This window comes from Oxyura jamaicensis, chromosome 2 (assembly GCF_011077185.1).
Source record: "Oxyura jamaicensis isolate SHBP4307 breed ruddy duck chromosome 2, BPBGC_Ojam_1.0, whole genome shotgun sequence".
NCBI lineage: Eukaryota > Metazoa > Chordata > Aves > Anseriformes > Anatidae > Oxyura > Oxyura jamaicensis.
Window position 1 is genome coordinate 114,468,975 of NC_048894.1, and position 25,641 is coordinate 114,494,615.

A 25,641-nucleotide genomic window follows, 5' to 3' on the forward strand; every position below is an offset into this window, starting at 1 on the left:
TATATATATATATTTGTGAGGGTCTGTGAGCATCTCACTTCCTCCTGTTCAGTCCCATTGAATTTTCGATGCCTTTTTAGGAATTTTCCTCAATTTATTTACTCTGCCATCCCAGCAGATGGAGGAGGAAAAAAAAAAAAAAAAAAAAAAAAAGGAAAAACAAACAGCCAGATATCTAGGAGATAGGCTCGGGTGTCGGACCGGAGGAGAGCGAGCTCAGTCCCAGGAGGATGCTGAAGGCAAGGAGGCGGCTCTCGGGTGCTGTGCCAGGGCAGTGATGGTGCTCCCATGCAGGACTCCTCGGCTGCGGGGGATCCTCTGCTCTCCGTGCTGCGAGGCATCCAAGTAAGTTTGCGTGCGGATGCAGAGCAGACCCCCCTTTTTATTATTATTATTTAAAGGGGGGTGAGGATGAAGAAAAAAAAAATCTTGATTTTTTTTTTTCCCCTTTTTGCCACAGTTTCAGCTCACGCCGGGCAGGACATCCCCTGCGCTTCCTCGCCGCGTCGCCTCTCCGCGGCCGCGCCCGCCCGAGCCTCCTGCATCCAGGGCCGGGCCGGGCCGGGCCGGGCTGATCCGGGCTGCTCCGAGCCGGGCTGCTCCGAGCCGGGCTGCTCCCAGCCGGGCTGCTCCGAGCCGGGCTGCTCCCAGCCGGGCCGGTGTTTCCTCGCCGCTCCGCTCCGCGCCGTGCTCCGCGGCGGCGCCGCACCGGGCCGTGCCCCGCGGGGCTCCGCGCCCCCCCGCGCCCCCCCCGCGCCCTGATTGGCCGCCGGGACAAAAGTTTCGGTGGCGACGGCGGCGGCGGGCGGCGGGCGGCGCTGTCCCGGGCCGGGACGGAGACGGGAGACCCCCCCGCGGCCGGCGGAGAGGGGGGGGGGGGGGGGGGGGGAGGGGGGGGGGAGGAGGGGGGGGGGGTTCCATGGGGGTGGCGGGGGGCTTCTTACCTCCCCCCCCCCCCCCCATCCCTCACCGCACCGCCACCCCCTTTCCCCGCGCGCACCCGGCTCAGCTGACACATCATTAGGCGAGGAGCTAATTAGTGCTTATTGGAGCACGGCGCCGCGGCGGGGGGCTCGAGGCTTCCGCGACCCCGGCGGGAGACCCCCCCTCCATACACGCACCCTCCCACCCAGGACCCCCCCCGTCCGCACCGCCGCCGGGCGCGGGCGACGAGGAGGAGGAGGAGGAGGAGGAGGCGGAGGAGGAGGAAGAAGAGGAGGAGGAGGCACCGCGCTCTTTGCGGGCATCCCCGCGGGGGTGTCCCCGGGTCCCCCCCCTCCCGGGTCCCCTCCCCCGGTCCCCGCCCGCAGCGCCCCCCGCTCGCCCCGGTGGCTCCCGTGCAGGTGCACGGCATCGCCACCCACCCCTCCCCCCCCCCGCCCAGCCCCCGGGACCGGCCCCGGGGGGCCCGAGGCTTTGTATGGCCGGGAAAGGAGCGCGGCGGCCCCGATCCGGCGCTGGAGGAGCGCGGGGGCGCTCACAAAGGATGCGGTGTGCGGGGGGAGGTGGGGGGAGGTGGGGAGAGCCCACCCCGGCCACCCGCCCAGGGGGTTCTGTGGGGTGGGGGGGTTGCTTCAGGGTGCTGTTGTATTTGGGAAGGGGTCGTGGCATGGATTGGGCTGCGCTGCTGAAAGGGTCTAGCGTGTGATGGTGCTCATCCCATCATCTGGGGGGCTCTCAGCAACTTCCATTCAAAAGCCAGTCACAAGCCGAGGGAAGGAGGAAGACACACACCCCAAGTGGTGATACACACGGTTATGGCATGCATGGGCTGCTGGAAACAAGCAGGAGCACTTTGGCACATCAGAAAATAATTCTGTATCCAGGAGTGCTGCTCTGGATCATGTAAAGAGCCTCATCCCCTTCCCAGCAGACACAAATTCCTAAATTCAGTCAGGTTTGGATCATGCCTTAATAAAACCAGGAACCCTCGTTATTTTTTTGAAACTGGTAAATGACGGGAGTGGGAACACGTAAAAGCAGATGGAAACCAACTGTGGAGTGAAGCGGGAACGGAGAGCAGAAGCTAGCAAAATACTCAACTCAGCTGGATTTGTTTCTGTGTTTTACAGTTTGGGGGTTTGATTCGCAGTGAAAGGTACGGATTTTTGAGTGGTTCCATCAATTAGTTGGGCAGAAGACCCAGGAGCATCCTGGAACTCCACCATCCCAGGCAATGCAGCAGCACAGGACTCAAAAAGGATCACAGAATCACAGAATTGTAGGGGTTGGAAGGGACCTCAAGAGATCTTCAGGTCCAACCCCCCTGCCAAAGCAGGTTCCCTAGAGCAGGCTGCCCAGGTAGGTGTCCAGATGGGCCTTGAATATCTCCAGAGAAGGAGACTCCACAACCTCCCTGGGCAGCCTGTTCCAGTGCTCCGTCACCCTCACCATGAAGAAGTTCTTTCTCATGTTGGTGTGGAACTTCCTGTGATCCATTTTGTGGCCATTGCCCTTGTCCTGTCCCCACAAACCACCAAAAAGAGGTTGGCCAAATCCTTCTGTCTCCCATACCTCAGGTATTTATACACATTAATGAGATCCCCTCTCAGTCTCCTCTTCTCCAGGCTGAACAGACCCAGGTCTCTCAGCCGGTCTTCACAGGGAAGATGCTCCAGGCCCCGTATCATCTTTGTGGCCCTCTGCTGCACTCTTTCCCTGTCTTTTTTGTACCGGGGAGCCCAGAGCTGGACACAGTGCTGCAGGTGAGGCCAGACCAGGGCAGAGTAGAGGGGGAGGATCACCTCCCTTGACCTGCTGGCCACACTCCTTTTAATGCACGCAATGCCTATCATAAAAAACTGGTGATCTGAGTGAAGTCAAGTGCGTGGTATATGACTTCACTTTCATCCAAATGTACTTTGTAGAATATATTTATGTAGCATGCAGAACCTTCTGCAGAAGGCCAACTGCATCTGGAGCTGCGCCAACAGAGGCGTGGCCAGCAGGGGAGGGAGGGGATTGTCCCCCTCTGCTCTGCCCTTGTGAGGCCCCACCTGGAGTGCTGCGTCAAAGTCTGGGGCCCCCAGCACAAGACGGAGGTGGACCTGTTAGAGTGGGTCCAGAGGAGTGCTGTGAAGATGATCAGAGGGCTGGAGCACCTCTCCTATAAAGAAAGGCTGAGAGAGGGGGATGTTCAGCCTGGAGAAGAAAAGGCTCCACTGAAACCTTACAGCAGTCTTCCAGTACTAAAAGGTGGCTTATAAAAAAGATGGAGAGAAACTTTTTAGATGGGCAGATAGTGATAGGACAAGCGGGAATGGCTATAAACTAAAAGAGGGGAGACTTAGATTAGATATGAGAAAGAAGTCCTCCACTCAGGGTGTAGTGAGGCACTGGCACAGGCTGCCCAGAGAAGCTGTGGATGCCCCATCCCTGGAAGTGTTCAAGACCATGTCAGTTGGTGCTTTGGGCAACCTGGTCTTTTGGGAGGTGTCCCTGCCTATGGCAGTGGGTTGGAACTAGAGGATATTTAAGGTCCCCTCCAACCCGAACCATTCTGTGGTTCTATGAACCTATAGGCATGATGTAGGACCCTAAATATACAGCAATTTCAGCAGAATTTATCTGGCGAGTTTGTAATACAGAAATTTTTCTCTCTGATTCTTAAATCATCCAAGTATCTGAAATTGGAAATGTAAGTTTAAACAAGGGAAAATGACAACAGGTTAGGTTTTGTTTGTTTGTTTTTTGGTATCAGAACTGACAGGGTTTAATAATACAGATGGGACTCTGCTGGCAATGAAAGGAGATGACACAGATTCTCCTTCTGTCAAGACTTCTAGCAACACCCCATTATCAATCAGCTGAACTTCAGGGAATCCCCTGAGCATCCTAGGGGAACGGGACCATGTTTGTCCTTTGAAGCCATAGACTGAGGCTCTTTCACCATGGTCTGCAGAACTCACTTCTCTTTTTCAGAAAAGGAAAGTTTCTGTCTTCTGGTTTGGAGACATCCTTCACACAGCAAATCAGTGCACTGCTGTATTGTTTGCTCTGCCACCAGCCCGAAACAATACAACATCAACAGATGTGTGAACTTTTCCATTCATTGCAATGAAGTGTTAGTTGCAAACCAGAGTTTTAGTGATTTAAATTGCCTCGTATGCATCAGACTGTGAAAGAGGTTTAAAATAAATCATGAATAAGTTATAAATATTGTATTTTTGGAATTATCAGCTCTAGCAAGTCCACTGGCAATAGAAAATGAAGACTTAGGCAGAATGAGGCCTGATGTCTCTCATTAAAGTTACCAGTGTTTCAAGATGAAATTACAGCATTGTGGTGACGTAGCTCCGATTCCATAGAAAAGGCTGAGAAGACACTTTCAAATTTTTAAAACTTGCTTAAAAAATAAATAAATGAATAAATAATAATAATAAAAAATAAAAATAAAAATAAAAATAAAAAAGAGAGAGAAGGCTTTTGGCTGGAAATTGTCGTACATGTTCTGCCAAGGAAGAGTGGTTTGAAACCATTCACCATAATATCCCAGCAGGTTGTGCTTGATGTGGAGTTACTGGATGGTTAAGTGTAGTCTTTGAGAGTAAGATTTTTCTCTTTTGTGTTTTTTCTTTCTAATTCATGGACATAGAAAAATTATTTTAACACATCTAGCTTGCCATGTGCATGAGTTCCAGTGGAAAGCCTGCTTTCTGTGCAGGCTGCACATCTTCCTTGTAGAGCTGAGAGATGATATTTTTAGGAATAAAGAAACTGCAACTCCAAATGATTTACCTTTAACTGCATGTCTGCTAGTGCCTTTCCTCTCTGGAGGGAATTTCCGTGGAGGTCTATTGTTGCGTCTCTTACAGCCCGGTGATCGCTGATCGCAGTAACAATGAGCACTGGCAGCCCTAGCTTCTGTGGAGGCAGAAGTCATTGTTCACACACCGCCTGGGTTTGCCTCTGCTGTCTTGCTTTGCTCTCAGGTGTACGGCAGCATCCCCTACACTTAGGCAATCCAGCACCATGGTATATCGGGGGAGGCAGGACCCTGCTGCTATTAGTGTCCATGAGGAGGAATTGCCACCATGCTGGCATCACTGGCATTCGTAATAAATGTAGGTGATCCACAGCATTGGATGCCAAGAAGATCAGAAACTAGACAGGTGGATTCTTAGTGGTATAACTGTATGAAAACTGCAATCCAATGAATGCCTCCAGGTGTTTGATCTATCAATCGGGGGACCCTATGGTGAAGCCAAGCCTAAACTATTAAAGCTTTATTGTTGAATGTAAATGTTTCCTACATATTCTGTATTGTTTCCAAATCCATTACTTGTCTCTATTTTTTCAATAGGTTTTGTTCAGTTACTCCTGAGTTTGGAAAACAAAGAGTAGGTAGACCAAGGTAGTGACTCAGAGATGGATTAGAAGAACAAACTCGATTGCTGAGTCTTTGGGGAAGAAGACTGTATGTTCCTGGGCTTGTATAGAAACCAGGAGACTGGTGCCATAATTCTGGTAAGGATTTTTTCATATAGAGTGATGTTGATGATGCTGATGAGAATAATATTGAGATATATTCAGTATTTGCCTTTTAACAAACTCGTTTGGAGACATTTGGAATCTCTTATGGAAAATACACAAACTGCCTTTCCCTTACTGCAGTTAGAAAAATTCATACTCAACCTCATTCTACAAAGCTACTTTGCTTTAAATAGCAGTTCTGCAAAACCTAACTTCAAATATACCTTTTACTCTATGCTTTATTACTAAGAATATTTGCATGAAAACAGGGTCTTTGTTTAAAAGTTACTGCTTCTTATTCATCACAGCTCTTTGGGTTGGAAGCAATTACAGTACTCTCTACAGAAGGCTCCGATCCCTTCAGAGGAGGAAAATACAGGCAGGAATAGACAAACTTTTAAGAAGCTAAGCCTTTGTTTTCATGCAAATGTCCTCATTTCCTTAGTAATAAAGGATAAAGGGAGGAAAAGGGAGTAAATATGTGACACATACTGAGAAAAAAAAAAAAAAAAAAAAAAGTGTTTCAAATGTGTTAAGTTTTCTATGTGGGCATCAAATATTCTTTAACGTTATAATGATGCCTTACGTTCAACTTTGCTTGCTTTTATCCTAAAGGAGAAGGTGTGCTCAGAGAATTGAGAATGTTTTCTTTTGTGTAGGGTTTTTTATTCTTTCCGTGGGTGATGTATCTTTCTCAGCAAGAGCAATACTGATATAAACCAGCTACTGGAGTATCACCTAGCATGTTGTCTAAACCAAGCTGGGACTAACAATGCAGTGCTAAAAATGCTAGCAGCCTCTCTATAAGCATTCTCAACTTTCTTACTGTGGAAGAAGATGTGATCACTGGAAATTTTGCCAAAAAGTTTCAGATACGGTTACACAGAGACTGTTTCAGGCACTACTAGGCAAAGCCAACCATGGGGTGGAGAGTGATTAACCGGCTGGCACTCCGCACCTTACAGCAGGAGGAATCTGTGGAGGAAGGAGAAAGAAGAGAATTACTCAATCTAAAATATTTGGCAGAATACAACATTAATCCCTCCTGAGGGTTAAATATCATCCAAATTTTACTTCTGTATCTGATGTGGAAGAGAGTGCGAGCAGCATGGGGTCCTCCCTCTACTTCACGACACTGAAGGTACTGTTAGCTAAAGACCAAAGCAGAGAAATGAGTGTCACTTCACTTTGCAAATATTACTTCCTTCGCTAGTCTGTGGTTTTCAGGTCCTTAATCTAATTGGTCTTTCTTCACAGCTGAAATCTGCTCAAAGTTGTCCCAGATTTGTGCTGCTGAAGCCTTAATATAAGGTGCCCATGTTTTTAAACTGAAACACTATGGACAGGGTCACAAAATGGCCCTAAAAAAGTGCCCTTTCAGAAACTGTCGGTTCTGTTAGGTTTTAACTCAGTAACGTGTATGTGCTGATTTAATGTCCTGAATAAAGCTATCACTGACACACTGAATCAATGCTGTTAACACCAACTTTGAGCAACAGAAGAGTATAAATAGTGTGTGCCCTCATGTGACTTTCCCCTGCTCACCAAATGCAGCTCATCTCTTGCACACTTCTTATGCTAAAATACTGTTAAAATACTGAATAAATTTTACTCAATATAACCCCCATTCCAAACAATAACAACAAAAGATCATTAATTAAAAAGAAAAAAAAAAAAAAAAAAAAAACATAAAATGCAATTGATTAAATAAAAAAGTATTTTCAGAATAACTGGGGATTTATATATTAAAGTGGGGTGCAAATCTCAATTTACCAAAAATAAAAGTGGTTCTGATGCAAGAAGAAATTTTTGTTTGCTTTGGAGGGTTCTCTTGGTTGTTTGCTTGTTGGTTGGTCTGCTATTTGTGTGTACTCTGACAGGGTTATCCTGACAAAAGCAGGTGCTACAGATGCCATTGCACCAACAAACTTTGATTCTGATTGCGGTTACTCGGGGACTAGAACATCCTGGAATAAACTATTGCATTAAAAGCACTGTTTTTCTGGTCATAAACGTCATCAGAACTAGAGGTATGGATACAGCTAGTACCCCTGAATTGTTATATGGCTGTAACTGTTAGCAAAGTTCAGATACTTACATTGTCTCCTAATGCAAAATCCTGCAACTGCTCTGCAGTTGCACTGCTGGCCTTATTTCGCTATGGCTTGAGGCACTGCCTACAAGGCACGCACAGTCTACAAGGCATACACAGCCAAAACTCCCCCTGTAGCATCAGTTGTAGAGGGGGGAGGAGGGTGTAATAAAGGTTACCACATCCTGCTGCTGCTTCTTGTCCCATTTCAGAGGACCACTGACCAAAGTAGGTCCCTATCACCTGTAGGGGAGCAGGACACTGCCACAAATCTAAGGCTGCAGAGAATTTTGATTCATTATTTGTGGAAGATGCCCAGGATAGGGAGTGGGAGGTAATCATTGTTGTGTCCTGCAGATCTGCCAGCTTAGGAATGCAGTTCTGGAGAAGACCTCCTCTCAGGTCCTGTTTAGTATAAGTAGTCAAGGAGGGGATACAAAACTCCTACTCCACACTTTCCCATCACTACAGGACTCTCCCAACACATTTTGTCAGTCTGGAAACCTGCAGAAAGAGACTGAAATCTGCAATAGTTTGCAACAACAGGGAAATTGTTGCGGCTCTCTGGTTTCTAACCAGCTGTGCCCCTCACTAAGCAGTGCAGCCAGGAGGCACTAACTGTGAAAGACAACAGCACTCAAGAATTAAACGAGGTATGAGGTGAGGACTGTCCCTCTCTACTCTGTCTCCAGAGTTCTGCCAGAATCACTGCATTTATCTATACCAAGACCTTGAGGGATATTTGTTATAAGAAGCACGTTTATTTAGACCTCGGAATGACGGTGTGTTTCCTCAATCCCATACTCATAGTACATAGAGCAAAGGCCAAAATTAAAGTCATCTGACAGTAAAGTTTTAGATATCATGGAACCAGGCATCACCATGACCACTCTGCCTGTGCAGCTCTTTGATACAGCCCCTCACTCTGAGATAGAATAAGGAAAGAGAAATAAGAGAGAGAAGGAGCACCAGGCAGAAAAATGCCTGTGTTTTTTCAGGAAAGACTTCTTTTAAGAGCAATGAGATTTCTCCACTTGCTATCTACTACCATTTATTGACCCCACTCTAAAATATAAGAAATGCAAAACCAGTTTTACCAAAATGACCCTGATGCCTTATCTTTCAGATGCTAACCCAAGGCAAGTCTCCAAGGTACCTCTGAGGCTTGACCATTGTTGTTAAGACCGAGTGATTCACCTGAACAAGCATGTTCTCTTGTATCAGTTTGATTTCTCTCTCCCCAAAGGACAGACCATCTGAAAAATAAATAAATAAATAAATAGTTCACTGGATAGAGCTTCGAGGCTCTGCAACTGAAAAACTGCCTAGTGAAAAAATAAATAAATAAATAAATAAATAAAAAATGGCAGCAGTATGCCTGAAATTTGAAGGATCACAGGAGTATTTGTATTTATCACCACTATCCTATAGAGAACAATGCTGCCTTAGCAAAGTCCACACTCCGTTTAACACATACTGAACTTTGCATTGTTAAGCTCTATATATTTCATGTTTTTCCTATTGAACTTTGCATAACGGTTTTTATGGAAGAAAGTAAAATCGGAGGTCTTTGTACTTCACACAGCCATTTCTTAAACCGGAGGTGTACTTTGTTTTCTGAAATTGATATCCCCTTTCAAACAAATACGCAATAAAAAATGTGTTCATGTGTGAAAAAGCCATATGCAGTGTTGAAATTCTGGCCAACTTGTTATACAGATACTACATGCTGGAGAAATGATGACTCAGTGGGGGAATTTTATTCATTTTATGCACTAAACTCCAGAAGCAAAATCTTGCCTTCACTGCTCTTGGCCATGCCAGAGACCAGAGAGAGGTAGAGATGTGCATGGGCATACATGGGAGAGCTTAGAAAGCCATTCTAACGGTTTTACTGGTTTTACTGTTTTTGTTTGTTTGTTTGTTTGTTTGTTTTTTGGTGGTGGGGGGGGGACAAGGGGGCACAGGATGGTGGTGGGAAGGGGGCAGGAGCCACGTTAAATTTACATTTACTTTTTCTGTAAGATCAAGTACTGTCACGGTGTTCCCAGTCTCTGATGGGAAGGAAAATGCCATTTTGGCCTTTGCCTCCAAACTTGCAAGAAGCCCAGTTCTGTGACCACACACTCTGTCACTGTACATAACATGGGCAGAAAGAAACCTGCTGTCAAATTACTGACTTTCTATTTTGCGTATTCATTTTGTTAACCCATCAACAAGATGTAACAGAAAAAGAACACATGCTAGAGCCAAAATTTGTCCATCACACAGTTAGCTCATGCAGGCTGGGCCAGTTGTTCACCTTGCTCTTTTCTATGATTTTCATATATTTATCTTGATAGCACATCGCTTGCTACAGGCCTCTGAGAATGAATGAAAATACAATTGCACCAGTGGATGCAATATCCATAGAAAACAAGGAGCTGGTTTACAGACATACCGCAGGAAATAATCATGGTGTGCTGAAGACAAATTACATCACTTCTTTTCAGCTCTCAAAACCATCTCAAAGCAAAGATCCAATACTAAATGTTCCCTCCTCAGGCCACTTTAAAAAGTGAGCTTGAAATACATCCTAATGCATAACTACAGGGAAAAGGCCTTTCCAGATATCCCTCTGTCTATATTACTCTGATATTGCTGGGTGTCCTGGCTATGGTAGGTACCATTCCACAAAAAAAATAATGGAAGGGGACACATCCTGGAAAACTACCTGGGTCTTTGTAGAAAAATCCAGATACCTTAATTCTGGCCAGGAAAACAAGCAACAATCGCAAGATCTTGGAGCACACATAAAATCTGTTTATTGGGGGTTTGCTGCGTTTTGTTCTCCCTCTCTTAGGCACAATTTAGAGAGAAATAGAGTAGGCACAATTCTAGAGAAGTGGCTGACGTGTTCTTCTTCAAATAAATCCAGTTCTCTGTTGCATACCACTCCTGCCAGATCCACCCCCTTTCAGACTGAACACAGCTATGCTCAGGATCTCCAGGCTCATTTCAGGGCTTGGTATATGTATTTATGGTATTGGGATTTTGTCTGTACATATAAAGGCTCTCTAAATATATAGCGATATTTACAAAGTAGCAATGAATAATCTGCTAAACCTCAATACAAGGATGTGAGTCACAGGGTCAGTGCCCCATGTGCACTGAAGCATACCTCTGGGTAAAGCCGTGTTGCCCCTGTACTTGCAGAGGAGCAGCTGTGACTGAAGCAGTGCTCAGTTCTGGCGTCCACCATCAGGCACTGGTGAGGAACAGAGAGGGGTTCACAGGCAGGCTACAAGAGGGGGAGATATTTCAGTGGGAGATTTCAGTATATCGATCTAGTCAGCTTAACACAGACAAGGTTAAGGGGAGAGTTGGTTGTAGCTTATAAATTTCCACTCTCCCTGTAGTCATGGAGTAGAGGACTAGGAATTTGATAATATATGTCATTTCAGTCAAGTGGAAAACTGCCTGACAAGAACCAGTGAAATCTTAAACTAGACATTTTAACACGGAAGGTAATTAATTATTAGAACAATTTACCGAGGACTGTAATGGATTCCCCGTGCCTAGACATTTGAAGTTGAAATTAATTGATTTTCTCAGAGAAATTCTCCAGTTCGTACAAGAGTTAATTCAAGAATGTCCTGTAAGCTGTGTAATACAGAAGGAAAAAAAAAAAAAAAAAAAAGTAGATGATCACAAATACTCTGTCCAGCTTTGTGATCTATGAATTTACACCAAGTATCTAATGCATACCTGCCTATGTCTTATATTCTCCTACTATAAGTAATAAGTATGATTCAAACATTTTGTCTTTATTGATATTTGCTTGGGAAACATACAGTAAAGGACTATAACATAAACTACGTTTACTGTCTATGTAGGATACTTTGTCTGGCATATGGATTCAAAAATTTTAAGGCACCGTCTAGCCTGTATACCTCTGGCACAGAGCACGATATTTCTCTCCACATTTCATTCACTACACAAGGAGCTGATGTGTCCAATTGATCCCTTCCAACATGTGCATGGCTACAGTCCACCATGGGCAAATAGGGGGAAGCTGGATGCCCCACTCCACACCCATCTCAGTTGAATTTGACCCCAATTTTTATGTTTGATGTTTGTTTTTAAATGAGGTTTTGCCACTACTGAAGCCACCAACCACCTTGACTTGGATTTCAATGAATTCCACTGGATGAGCCAAAACGATGCAATATTTGCGATAATGAATATACCCATGAGTTCGATTAATACCTCACTATGGATTTTGTTATGCAAAACTAAATGTTAAATAAGATGCCAGTGGACCTGTCTGACCAGGACTCCTCTATTCCTGATCAACTTTCAGTTAGGTGTGTGAAATAAGAAGCAAGGCCTTCCCAACCACTGCGTTGAACCATAATGCCCAAACCCAGCGGTGTGTTTGCCTTGGAGCAATGCAGTGCTCAATACAAATGTTACTTGACCTAGAAAATGACAGCTCACAAGGAAAAGGAGAAGCCTTTCAAGATTTCGATGGTAAGTCATGGAGACCAACTTGACAGAGAACTGTAAATATTGCTTAAAAGCATAGCTCAGGGCAGTTATGTACAGCTCATATGAAGCCATTATGACACACATAGCTATATAAAAGAGTCAAGGTAGGGGAGGGAGTGTCTTTTATTACAGCTGGAAAAAAAAGGAATACAATTGTTCTAATCAAAGAGGTTAATTACTTTTCCCTGCAAACTTTGTCTCTCATGGCTCTGAACTACTGTGGCTACAATGCTGCTGCTCTTTCTGCATACCCAGTGTTGTTGACAGAACTGATTTTACATACAGCACAATGTACTTGGGCTGAGAAATAAAACAAAAGTAATGATTGTACGCAGTTAAACATGCACTTAAAGCAAAGGTAAGAAAACCAATTGATCTTCTCCCTGTTTGTTCAATGGAGTTGGTTATTTTTTTGTTTATTATTATTATTATTTTAAACAAAGTGAAATGACATATTTGCTTTATAAAAATAATGCCCTCTCCCTCCACATTAGGTCCAGAAGTTCAAATGTTGTAGAAGTAGCAGTAAAAATAAATAAATAAATAAAAGATAAAAAGTTAAAGAATCCACAGGCTGAACTATTCATGTCAGTTACTCATTTCACAAAAGATATCCCTTTATGATTTTTTATCCATGATCAAGTGATTTTTGTCCATGATCAGGTGATTATGAGTTGATCATTCTTCAGAAAGTGATGGCACATAATTATATGTAGAGAGAGATTCTATCTCATTCCGAAGAAAGATCAATTCCTAATCATTTTCTTAACTTCTTATCCAAATATAATGGAGACTTTTTTAAAAATTAATCTTTGGTTGTAACCAAGAGCAAAGCCAAAGAAAAGACTTCAGACACCAGGTATCATAAGCTTTTTCTGCACAAGTTAGGTGGCAGCAACACTGACAGAAAATAAAAATACTTCCCTCTCCCACCTTCTTTTCCGAAGACCGAAACAATCACTCATTTACTAAATGACTTTAATGTAGAGCTACACTTAGACTAGCGTGTTAAACACCTGAATGAGACTCAGTGTGCACAGGGTAAGAATGATTCAGATACGGAGAGATCTGCCTACCGTTTATGTGCATTAACAGCAGAGATTAGTCAGTCAGCTCTGTGCAAGTGTTCATGTGGCAAAATGAGCAATAAATGGCAATGCATTGGAAAGCATTAGAGGTTTTTTGGAGGATGAGGTAGAAGGAGGGAAAATTGCTGCTATCTGTGGTGCAATTTAACAAGTAACAGCAACTTTGGAAGAATAAAAAAGCAATCAGAGCCTCACCTATTTGAAATAGTGGGTCAATTAGGTGATTACAGAGTGATCCCCGATTAGTGCACTGTTGGGACAGTTCCTGCTTTTGACATGACTTCCTGGCTAATGTCGCTCAGGAAATCCACAATGGCCTGGTATTTTATTTGTCTGGCTGAATTTTGTTGCTAGCGATCACTAAATATATACTCAGAAATTTTGCTAATAGCAAGGAACGACCGTCCCTTTGAGAAAGGTGCCCAATGAGGTGAATATGGTCTGGAGGTTCAAGATAACCTCACGAAGAACTCTTCTGTTGGTGGGAAAAAACAACCAGTCGGGGCAATACTGGCAGACCACTGCTAGGCTATCATCTGGCATTGCTAACACTTAACCACTTACCACTTAACTTTTAAAAATATTTTTCAATATGGGAATTCTGCAGTCAAACCCACCAGTGAATAGCTTGCTCCAGTTTCTAAAGCAAATCGCTGTTACTGGATAAACCTGCACTTTAGCTATGCGAGATGTACAGGGTATAAGTGGTTTGCCTGTTCTGAGACCTCCACCTCTACTACAGTACCTACTTTGGGAACTCAATTGCTGCTAGCATATATCGGTAAAAATCACTCATTGTCCAGACAAGTTTCTCGGGGGAATGCTATGCCTGGCTGCTTTACACAGGCTCTGAAAAAGCATTTTGAAATTGCACAGCAACAAAATGTAAAAATCAGCCCCGCATTTAGTGTGCACCTTGGGTCTACACGCAGGGCCAAAGCCAAGGGCACGTCTACCAGGCAGTCCCGAGGCACCACGGCATCCACAGCTGCCTGCTGCTAGCAGCAGCTTCCAGCCGCGGCTGAGCCCACGGTAGGACAATCGACCCCATATCCTTGTCATGAGGTTATTGATGGGGGATCCGTGTTGGAATAATATGGGGTGTTTTTTCCAGGTTCCTGAATAAAGGACACATTGCCAAAAGTATTTCCACGTGCCTTTCTGAGATCTTGCTGCAAATGAGGGAGAATTTAACAAGTGTACAGCATAAAGTTGTGCCACTCTGTTCCGGGGTTTTGTATTATTGATGCGAGCCTCAGCAAGAGCCGGTTGTAATTAGCCCGACACTGGGGAGCTACACGGCCTATTCCTCTCCTGCTGTTTTGGAGCTGAGGAAGGAGGCGAGGATGTGCCTTTCTGTGCACAGGCAGGGCAGGTGGGCAGGCTGCATGCCACCACACGGGGCCTGCTGGAAAACCCACTGCACGAGGCTGTCGCTCCCCTTCCCATGGCTGGAGAAGTGTTAACACAACATTTCCCAACCTGGAGATCAGAGCCCCTGGAGACCAGGCAAATCTGCAAGGTTACCAAACAGCAGAGCAGAGCAGAGGTGCGAGAAGAAATGTCTTCTGCAGGTGGCCTCTTTGCAAGGGAAGTGGTAGGTAGCATCCGGCTGCTCCACGCTTCTCCCTCCCCTTTCCGTTTGTCTTGGCTTGGGTGTTATGCTGCCACTTTTTTCTACTCTTCAGTATACTTCTAAACATTTGTTTTGTAAATAGCGACAGACATACACGGTTATATTTATCTGCAGAGGTGACTGTTTTAGAAGCCCAAACTGAGAAGTGAAAACTTTTGAAGGCCTTAATTTGTCTGTTTCTGTAGATAACCATTTCCAAAGAAATTATTTCCTTTGAAGAGACAGATTTTTCTGTGACAATAATGTTCTCGTGTAGTAGGGGATATAGTTTTACAAATCAGACACAAGTAAAAGCATTTTTCATGCTGCTCAAACCAAAATGCATTCATGGATTTCAAGAAGAGAGAAGCCAATTTCTCATCTAATTCATTGTTCTGTGTAACACAGGTCACGTAATTTCATCTGGTTTCTTAGTAACCTGTAATTCTCTAGGCATGTGCTTAGGAAGACTGACATTCTCCACAAGTTTAAAAAATATATATATTCATCTGGTCACATGTGAGATGGGGCTTTAAGGAGATGGGCTTAGCCTCTACCTGTAACTAACCAGCTGTCTCCCAGCTGATGAGATAAGGCTAACAAGCAGCTTACTTAAGGGAAGGAGCTGCTTGGGGGGAAGGAGCTGCTTGGGGGGAAGGGGGGGGGGGGCTAAAGAGACTGGGTCATGTTAAGGATGAGGCTCTGTTATGCAAACCTGGGTGATCTACCTGCTATCTGGTGGTGGTAGAGAGCTGGTAAGAGTCAGGTGGTAAGATTTGGCCTACCTGGCTTTGATTCATGCTTCTGGCTGCTTCAGTCCCTTTAGGAAGAGTCTCAGGTAAATGCTGCTGGTGTTCATTTTGGCTATCTAGCCTTCCAGCCTACTCAAGGGAAGCCAAGGGCTGAGAGGAAAGCATTTAGCTGATAAAAGGGCTGTTTCATTACAGCAATTGTTATGGACCTATGTGAGATATTTGATTGTGGTATGTCTGTTGTCTTGTAACAGTAATTGATATGTTTCTTTATGCAGTGCTTTATCTATATTTTTATCCCTGAACTATGCTACAACTATAAATTCTTACAAGGATGATGCAGAGTTTATCACTCTGTATAGGATGGGCAGCGTGTGAAGCTACTAGGGAACATGTCAACCCCTTCTGTACCGATTCTTCTAATTCAGTAGTGAAAGCATCTGTACTATTATGGACTTCAGATCTTGCTAGAGCATGCATTAAAGCCTTGCAGTACCAGGTGCTACACACAAATTGGTTTGGTAGCTCCCTCCAACCAAGTTCTTGCCATCTGTCATTGTGCTGCTGAAATGGGTCCCTTAATCCGGCAGTACAAATGCTCAAATCTATAGAGAGGCTTATGCAGATGCCCTCTCCCATTTGTAGTTCAGGCAAAGATCCAAAAAAAGGGAGGGGAGAGGAGAGGTGTCTGGGTATCCAGGGCACAAATCAGGCAAGACTTAAAGGGCATGAAACCCCTCTTATCTCTTGGTCTCACTTACCACCAAAGCCCTTGTGTGGTGAGTGTGGGTTTCGCCCTGTGGTTCTCGCCCAGTTAAAGGATAAACAATGCCTAGAGGCTGCTTTCCTTCCCTGTGAATGAGTCCCTGCACTACACTAGATGGCACTGCTTAATACTCACGTTTTGCTCTGTCGGCTCCCTGGATCTGGAGCCTCCTGTAGCTGCAGCTTCATCGGACTTCAACCAGTGCTCTGCAGTGGCCGGTGACAGGGTCACTTCAGGGAGGGATATAGGGCGGTTGTGGAGCGAGGAAGCAGTGATGGTTATTAGAAACTTGAGCTGGCTTCACCTCTTTATCCTGGTGAACAGGTAAAGCAGAGGGTTTTAGTAATTATTTAAAACCTGAGTTCTGATGTTACCTTTGGCTCTTGTGGACAACCCCAATCTTACTTCCTCATGAGTGGAATAAATGGCACTGACAGAATTGCTGCAGACATTGGTCATAGCACCAAGCAAGAAATAAGAGTGATAATACAGCTGTTAGATCAATAAGCATGGGGGAGGACGAGCTGTGGGATAACAAAACTCCTTGCTCTTATCAATATGCTATAGATTTGGTAATAAGGAGCTGGGTTCCTGCTTTCAGAATAGGGTTCAGCTAACCTTGCATCTTGTTTCTTGCAAGGAGGGCCTGATAAAAACTTAGGAATTCTGTTGAACTCCTTAAATTCTTTCAGATGCCAATCTTATATTTTGCCCTTCACTCACTAATAAACTGCTGAATACACTTAAAATGTGAAAGCATGGAGTTCTAGTATTTCGTGTCCTTTGTAGGCATGCACTATATTTTCAGAAAGTCAAACCTTAAGTTTCATGACCAGTGTACAGCTTTTGCGTGACTTTCAAAATGTTTTATAAAAGCAACTATCAGTTCCTGCACAGATCTCCAGCTGTAAGGAGGCAACAAAGTGCTCCTACCCTGTGCTAGACGTTTTGAAATCATCTGGGCCTGGAGTGTTAAAAACAGACTAAAGCCATGTTAGAACACTGAATATTTCTAAAGATGGGTGAAGTTCTAGAGAATTTAAAATGGGATAGCGTCCTCAGAAAAATTGTAAAAGCAGAGGACTGGTAGCTGTAGACTGGTCAGCCTGATGCTAGATCCTAGGAAAAGCAGAAATAAATAGGCTGGTAAGTAGTTGTGGGAACTGCAAGGTAATGAATAACAATTTCTGCTGGTTCCACATGGAGAATGTGTCAGGCCAGCTTACTTCCTCTGGCATAGAAGCAGGCCTCTTAGCTGTGATGGAACATCAGAGACTTCTTGCTGTTTTAATGCTGATCCATTTGATCTCTGACTTAGGAAGTGAGACCTAAACCTGAAGATGACTCAAGGTGGAAGGGGTTGCAACTGTGTGCAAGGATTAGATTAGAATTTAAAAGATCTGGGGCAAAGAAGTGGTTTAAATATACTGGCTGGGATTCAATAAGGACAAATAAGATGCAATACATTGGTTAGTGGATCATTCCCCCCAAAAGAGGATGAAAGACAAGTGGTGAGGAATTCTTTTCAGAGAAGTCTTGGGAGTATAGCTAAACATAAATCTCAACTGTGCAGTTGCCAACACTCCCCCTAAATCTCATAAGAGTGGGAGATACAGACAAATATAGATTGCAAGACACATGGAAAAATCCTTTTTCCACCCATCATTGATCAAACCTCAGCTGGAGCACTGTGTCTGGTTTTGGATATTGTACTTCAAGAGCAATGTGGCACACTTGGAGAGCATCCAGAGAAGAATTACATGGTCTCCCTTAGTAAAGAACATAACTTATGAAGAAAATATATTTTTTAAACTATTTAAATTATTGAAGAAAAATTGGGGATTGGTAGGAAAGTAATGATTACGATTTTCAAGTGCATGCTGTTTCAGAGAGGAAGGGAATAATCTCTTAAAATATGGTGAATGAGAACAGAGGCTTTTAAATGGTGTAAGAAAGATTAGGGTTTGATGTGAGTTAAAGCTCTCAAATGTTGGATGCCTCAGGGAGCTGAGGAGTTCCCATCACGGTGGGCTTTAAGGCAAAATAAGAGGATGTTGGCAAGAACTGCCATGAACTACAGGAGGTATAGCGAATCCTGCCTTGATCCAATGAGTGGGACTAGATAGTACCTTTCTGCACTGTTTTTCTACTATATTTAATAGTAATTTTCATTTAAAATATGCACTGTGTATCATGATGGATTTAGTATATACATATGCTCTACATTACACACCTGTATATATTGGTACAATATCATCTAATTGTATTGGTATTTATTCCTCCACTGAAAATATTCAGGGATGTTCAAGTTGAAAAAGGTTGAATAATATTGACATTGGACTGCTCATCATACGCTACGTGATTCAGAAAACAACTGCAAAGTGGAATCATTTGTTAGGGAAAGACGTGCTAAGTTTTTGATTTGCCAAAAGAGTATCAGTTTTCTGCCAGATACGTAATTTTGCCAACACAAAACTTCAGATCCCTTGATCATAACATGGCAAAGGAGATGAAACAGGGAGGCATCTCGTGTTAAATCTGAAAAAGTTCTTATCTTTTTGTTTTTACCAGACTTTCTTGCAATTCTTTTTTTTTCTCTGAATAAAATGTTGAATTTTTTCAACGTTAAGTCTCAGCATGTGATTAAACTGACAAGTTGAACGTGAATTTTTTGTATGAGAGTTTGGCAAACTGGAGATTTAATAAGAGGTATGAGTGGATTCTCAAGGAGTCCTGTGTTAGGAAATGAACTAATCATCCATTTTCAAATCTTAGTTTTGTCAGTTTTTTTTTTTAATGGTTATGGAGTTTACGTCCAATGCAGCACTGAAAAGAGTTTTTTTTGGTTGTATAAATATTTTTGGTCAGATGACAGAAACATGCTAAACCTTAATTTAAAGATCAGGTACAGATAAGTTGTAATCCTATGTATAATAAGCGTTATAGGTGGATTTGAAAATGTTCCAATCAACATTAAGTAGCATTTTACACAATAAATTGAAACATAACAGCTGCATTTGAAGATGGTAGGAGCGTATACTTGAAAGAAAAGGGGAAAATATACAAAAGAGATCGTGTTTCCCTGAAAAGACACTTTAAAAAAGACAGTATTTTGTCTTTCATGTCATCTTTCCCTGTTTCTTACAAAAAGATAATTGTGCTGTGGAAAACAAGAGGGCATCTCACCGGTGTTTCAGCTAGAGACTTCCTTTCCTCTGCTTGCTCTTTGTTCTCTTGCATTCCCTGTCCCAGGTGCCCCGACTCAGTGCATGTCCCCATGGAGGGAGCCCTGTGCCGGCTGAGGACCGCACCAGGTGGCTGAGTGGCAAGATGCTGGCCTCTGCAAATGCCAGAGAGCCCTTGGGAATAAAACCTCCCCGTTTCTCTCAATCCTTAAATAGATTTTGAAAATCTCTCCCTAAATGACTTACACCTGTAAATCCAATTGGAAATCGAACTTTTTTTTTTTTGCCAAAGTGATCAATGTGCTTTAAAAATCTGCCCTATAGCTTCAGCCCATGTGCAGAAAGATATTGTGAATTGTCTGGGTTTTTTACAGCCTACATTTGCTGTTATGAAACTTCCATTTCTGCAGAGTTACTGCCATCCAAACTCACAAAGGTAATTGTGCTGAAGAACAAATGCTGTTCTGATGGAGACTCAGTGGAAACAAACTTAGAGATTTCACGTTTTTTCTTGATATTATTGTGCTTCTGAAAAAGTGAATTGTTAGAGGACCCCCTCCTGCTTACCCAGCCAAATGTCTGTTCCTGACTGCTTGGAGGCTGCTCTGCAGCATGGAAACAATTGGATGGGAAGCACTGCACACCGAGGTGCTGCAAATAGGCAATGCTGCTTCTCAGCACCTCAAATTGGTTTTGTCATGTACGATCATAACACAAGCTGGATACTGAAAAATTGTGATTCAATAATTTGAGCTCTTCTCTAAATTGGCACAAATAATGCTAAACACTTTTCATGAAAATCTACGTTAATGATGGAAATATTGTGGATTTTCGGTGCAAAGGTGCATCTGTTTTATTTACCGCAATGCCCAAAGTTAACTTTAATTTTTTTCACTTTGCAGCTAATAAGTAATCTTGGCTCAGTGCTGAGGTCTTCTTACTCATGTGTGTTTCACCTAAGCAGCGGAGATGACATGTTCATATAGAAAATAAGTTTCAAAGGTCTTCTGGCCACTAAGAACAACTTTCAGAGATGCTCATGTGGTCAAACTCTGTAGAATATTTCCTACGTGAAGCTCTTAATACTTGTAGCTTTCTGCAAATTCTACAACTTACTTAGACACTTCTCATACTGAAAAGTATTGTTTTCTGCTTTTGTTTTTGTTTTGGCCACAGTAACTTCAATAAATGCTGACGTGAATCAGTATGGTTTGATTTTATTTTTTTTCCTTTTCGTCTGTTTTCCTTGATATGTTTGCAAATGATTTTCAAGGAAGTGTAAGCGCAAAATTGAAAGGTCAGTTTACCAAAAAATAAAAATAAACAAAAATTGTTTTAAATTATAAAGTCATAAAGTAGAATGCTAGATACCTTTATATATTACGATACTCCACAGCATGGAGACTGAAAATTAAAAAGGAAAGAAGAGTTAAAGCAGGATTTCACAGCTATTCCCTGAAGGGCATCAACTTCTAGTGTGAGAAGGAACTTGCACTAAAAAAATATGCACAGCCTCAGTCATGATCTGTATTTCTTTTCTGTGATGGCTATGAAGAGAGCATGGCAAGAGGGCAGTGGTCGTAGCTAAATGTATTCACAAAAGCAGGAGCATGCACTAAATGAGAAATAGGCATAACAAATGCTTTTCAGGCACTCGCTGCCAGAGGCTGCACATTTCATAAGAACCTCCAAATGTGTCATTGCATACAAATAGTTGGCAGGCATACGTGTAACAAGTCTGAGTCCTGACGGTTTTGGTGGTCCTAATGTTGCTTTTTTCATTTTTCTCCCTTCCTTGCTCTGTGTGCAACTGTGCAGGTGGAGGAGAGAGGGAGATGGAGCATGTAACGAGTGTCACGTTTGTTAGTTGTGGAAATAGCACTCTCCTTAATGTTTTCTTCCTTTCAGAAGCTCATCTTTGCTATTTTAAGTCTCCTAGCATCTTGCACAGGATACAGAGATGGCATACAGAAAAGCTTGGCTGGGCCATGCTCCATCAGCTTGTGAAGCAGACACTGTCATGTGGAAACCACCACCAAGCCCAGCAGTGAGGTGCCCTGAGGGTCTGCTCTGCTCTTCTGCAACCCCTCTTTGGGTTTGACAGTGGGCTGTGGGCTGCCTCCTGCCCAGAGGAAAAAGCTTTGAACCTCAGTATCTCTTCTGTCAGTTCTGGTTGTGCAACAAAACCTGAACAAGAGAGAAATAGATTCGTCATTCTGCAAAGGCACTGAGACTGTGTCCCAGCCTGCTGGTCGTGCTACTGCTTTGTGGGTAGTGGCTTGGTAGCTGTCAGCAATATCTCTGGCTGTACAGACTGCAGGTGGTGTGCTCATACAGTAGGAAAACACACATGTTCTGTGTGAATCTCAAATAATAAAGAAATGAGCAATATGATTTCAACTGCTGATATTCTCACATGTGACTTTCACACACATTGCGTGTGTGTGCAGCGAGCTCCGTGCAACAGAAGAGGGCAACCCCCTGAAAATGAAATTTGGCAGAATGAAGTAAGTGCAGCACTGCTGGCCATCAAGGCTTAGGCTGCACGTCTGCTTTCTCTCCTCCTTGTGAAATGCAGCAAATTTAACTCAACGTGGCAGTTTTGTAAGGCAGAGAGGAGGGACAGTCAAGGGTGTTTATGGATCGGATGTTTTCCATGCACAGTTTATGTCCACACAGCCAATGGCCCTGAATCATTCAAACCTTTCTGGAGTGGAATTCCTGCCATGTGACTGGTGTGTTGGTGTTACTGAAGTGGTTTCCATTTTGTGAACTGGAGAGGGAGGAAAAAAAAAGGATGCTAGCTGTAAACTGTAACATGCTTTGCACATGTCCCTGTCAGCTTCTCAGAGGTCTGAACTTGATTTGTTTGGCAGCCTGAGAGGAAGGAAAACACTCATTTTACAGGCAGGAAAATTAGGGTTATTGAAGTACCAAAGCAATAACAGAAGTAACCTTCTCTGGTCCTTCTTTCTACTAATCCATCAGAATGGATTCTAGCATCCAGAGCATTTCAATTCTCAACTTTTTTTTTTCTTTTTAGCCACAACTTTCATACTTGTTTTAGAAACATTTACAAGTATACGGTCCCCCTGGGAGCCTTGCACAAAAAGTTCCTTGTGACTAGGAAAATAAAGATGAAACAAAGTACTGAGAATCCGCATCTCAGAGGTTTCAAATGTGATTCATCTGAATATTTTGAAATGTTATAAAATAGCTGAAAACATGAGTAACAGCCTTCCAGTCTTCCCTAGCTCAATAAAACAAGAACAGGGACCTAAACACAAAACCCAAATTCAACACCTAGTTGCAGGTACGGATTTGAGGCCTTAGCAGGAACCTTTTGTGTGTTGACCTGGCCTCAGTCAGATGTTTTTCACTGGCTCTCTTTCCCTTGGTGTTCAGCCTGTGACTCTCGTTGTGATGAGAAGTTGCAAGCACATGCAGAACAGCAGCACTTTGCTCAGCGAGCTGCAAACACCTCCACGTGTTGGCTGAAACAAAGCTGATCCAATAAGAAATGCTTCACTGCAGCACTGAAACAGACGTAATACTTGTCTGTGCTAAAACTACAATGACTAAACTTTAGGAAGCTGATGAAATTTAATTATGCAAATAAGAAGGGCCCATTTTGAGATTTTCTCTGCTGTAGGATTTTTTAACTACTCTGAAGTACAGTGCAATGCACATTTGCTAGACCTACTTTTTTTTCTGTTTTTTAGGGATAGTCATATCAGAGAAAACTCCCCCTCGCAAAACCAGTATCAGCCCAATTCACCATTGATATATATCCCCAACCTCAAGGTTCAAGGCGATCATTACAAAAATATTTCATTATAATCAACTATTAACATGTCTGCAAAGTTTTAAACCACGTGTACTGGCAATATGAAATTTTATGCTGCTTTTGAACTTCTGGAATTGGTTTAAGCCTTATGTGTGAAGGATAGACAACAATTCTTTCTGCAGTCCTTCTGACCTGCTTGTGCTGGTGAAGCCTAGGAAAATCACTTGGCTTGCTAGCTAAGTCACTGAGTGTGTGCATTACAGGTAATTCTCATTAAGGAAAAAAAAAAAAAAAATAGAAAGAAAATAAAATATTAGAACCTGCAGCTTATCAAAGCTAGAAAACATGTTTCTTTTCATTAAGAATACTCTTCTGTAGATTATGTCTTAGCAGAGAAGCCTTTTTACATGAACTCAAAAGCAATAGCACTTTCTGCAATCAGTATCCTGCTACTGCAGCTTCTGCATACTTGATTGTAGTGTAGGTGGGTACTCCCACCTGCAATAAACCAAAAGCAATAAATGTCCACCCCTAAACTGTTGCCATGATTTCACCTCCCCTTGGGGAATATTCCCTCAATGCAAGATCATCAAAGTGAAAGGGAAAATAGCTTCATAGCTCTTGGCTCTTCCATTAGCTGGGACTCAGCTGAAACCAGACCTTACCAGAGTAAACAACCAAGAAAAAATTAGCTGCAAATCTGGCATCTGTTACACTTCCAAAGAACCTCAAGCCTCCATTGCAGCAATTCTTGGCCAAGCAATCTTGTAGTCACTGTTCTCTTAGCACTACATAATATTACATGAACTTCAGGAAGCGCTTACTCCCATCTTCCTTCTGCTCCACCACAGCTGGAAGTACGCATAGGTTTATAACAGAGTAAATGGGAAACTTTCAGTACTTCTGAAGGGGTACTGAAAGGATCCAAGGATCTTCAAACACACTGGACTTACGTATCAAGTCTGTCCCACAGATGTGATTTGAAACTTGTGATGTTGTCCACTATTTGAGAAAGGAAAAACAAAACAAAACAAAAAACAGAAGTGGAAAAACAAAACAAAAGAAAAAAACAAACATGCCTGTCATCCCTGCTTGAGCTAGCAGAATGCTACAAGAGACTTTAAACCCTCTGAGACTCATGCTTCCACTTGAAGCAGCACTTCTTTCACAGCAGCCTAATGTTTGCCACCTGAAGCGTTGAGGCTGTGCAGGCTAACCCCTGGTATATCAGAGGACATGGACTGTTACCCCATTAAGGCTGTATTGCACAAAATTACTGATGATTAAATGAGCATTATCTCCTAGACAAGACTGAAGGCACAAAGAGAACAGTCAACCATACCCCTTGACTCTGTACAAAGAGTTAGTTTTCTGCAACATTAAAAACGTGCCTGGTTTGGGATTTGCCTGTCTTTGGCTTCCTTTTTTCCATCAGCCTCATTTCTTGTTCTGCCTTCTCAGCTGGATTAAAGAGCCTTTTGGATTTGTTTTCCTCCTCTGTGAAGGTGCCTCACAGTGCAATTAGGTCACTTCTCAATCTTCTCCTTGACAAGCCAAGCAGATTCAGTTCTCTGTCTCCCACTGCAAGGCATTTCCTCCAGCTTCTGAAGCATTCATCCAAACCCTATCTTTGCCCTTTTCAGTTCTGGATTTTTTTTCTGTTTGTTTCCCATGTTTACTTTTTAAAGCACCAGCAGCAGAAGGACATGAAATACTCCAATACTCGTGATGCCAATGAGCCATTTAGTGGTTAAATCCTTTCCCTGTGTAAGTCACCAGTTCACACACCGTGTTCCTTACAAAGACAAGGCACCAGGAGCTCCTGCTAAGTTATTATTTCTTAGAATCCTCATATTTTCTTCCATGCTGCTGTGACCACACACTCCGTAGGTCTGACACCACCCCCATCCTCCTCTCCTCTGTCCTGGGTATGTAACTTACATTTGGCTGCATTTCAATGCATATGGTGCGAAGAGCTCCTGCAAATCAAATAAACCTCTATAATATTTCTTCTAAATAACAAAGAGAATTTAAAACCTAACTTTAATTAATAGTAAGCATTCTCCAGTCTCTTGAATTTGTGAGTTCTAAATATCAAATAAACTGTAAAATCATTTTTTACTTAAAAAAAAAAAAAAAAAAAAAAAAAAAGGATTCAAATTCAGCAACTCCAAAAATTAAGAATCTAGTCTGTAAAAAGGTTAGAAAAAGCAGCAAACAAATTACAGAATGGAGTGTTAAAGGCAGCAACCAAAAAGAGGAAAATATGCCTGAAGAGAATTAGCTGCATTAATAAGTGAACAACAGATGACAGAGTAATTAGTATTTCAGTATCAAAGGGTCTAAGTCTCTTT

General features: G+C 43.0%; 1 long non-coding RNA gene across 2 annotated transcripts; it reads left to right on the forward strand.

Annotated features, from left to right (window-relative positions):
- Window positions 1–214: 214 nt before the first annotated feature.
- LOC118161995 lies at window positions 215–20,718 on the forward strand. Of its 2 annotated transcripts, XR_004748247.1 has the most exons (4): window positions 215–345; window positions 5,303–5,466; window positions 11,911–12,076; window positions 19,911–20,718. It is a non-coding gene; the product is annotated as an uncharacterized LOC118161995 (long non-coding RNA). The 2 variants fall into 2 exon arrangements; XR_004748246.1 differs by lacking the exon at window positions 19,911–20,718 and having other exon boundaries at window positions 11,911–13,667.
- The last annotated feature ends 4,923 nt before the right edge of the window (window positions 20,719–25,641 follow it).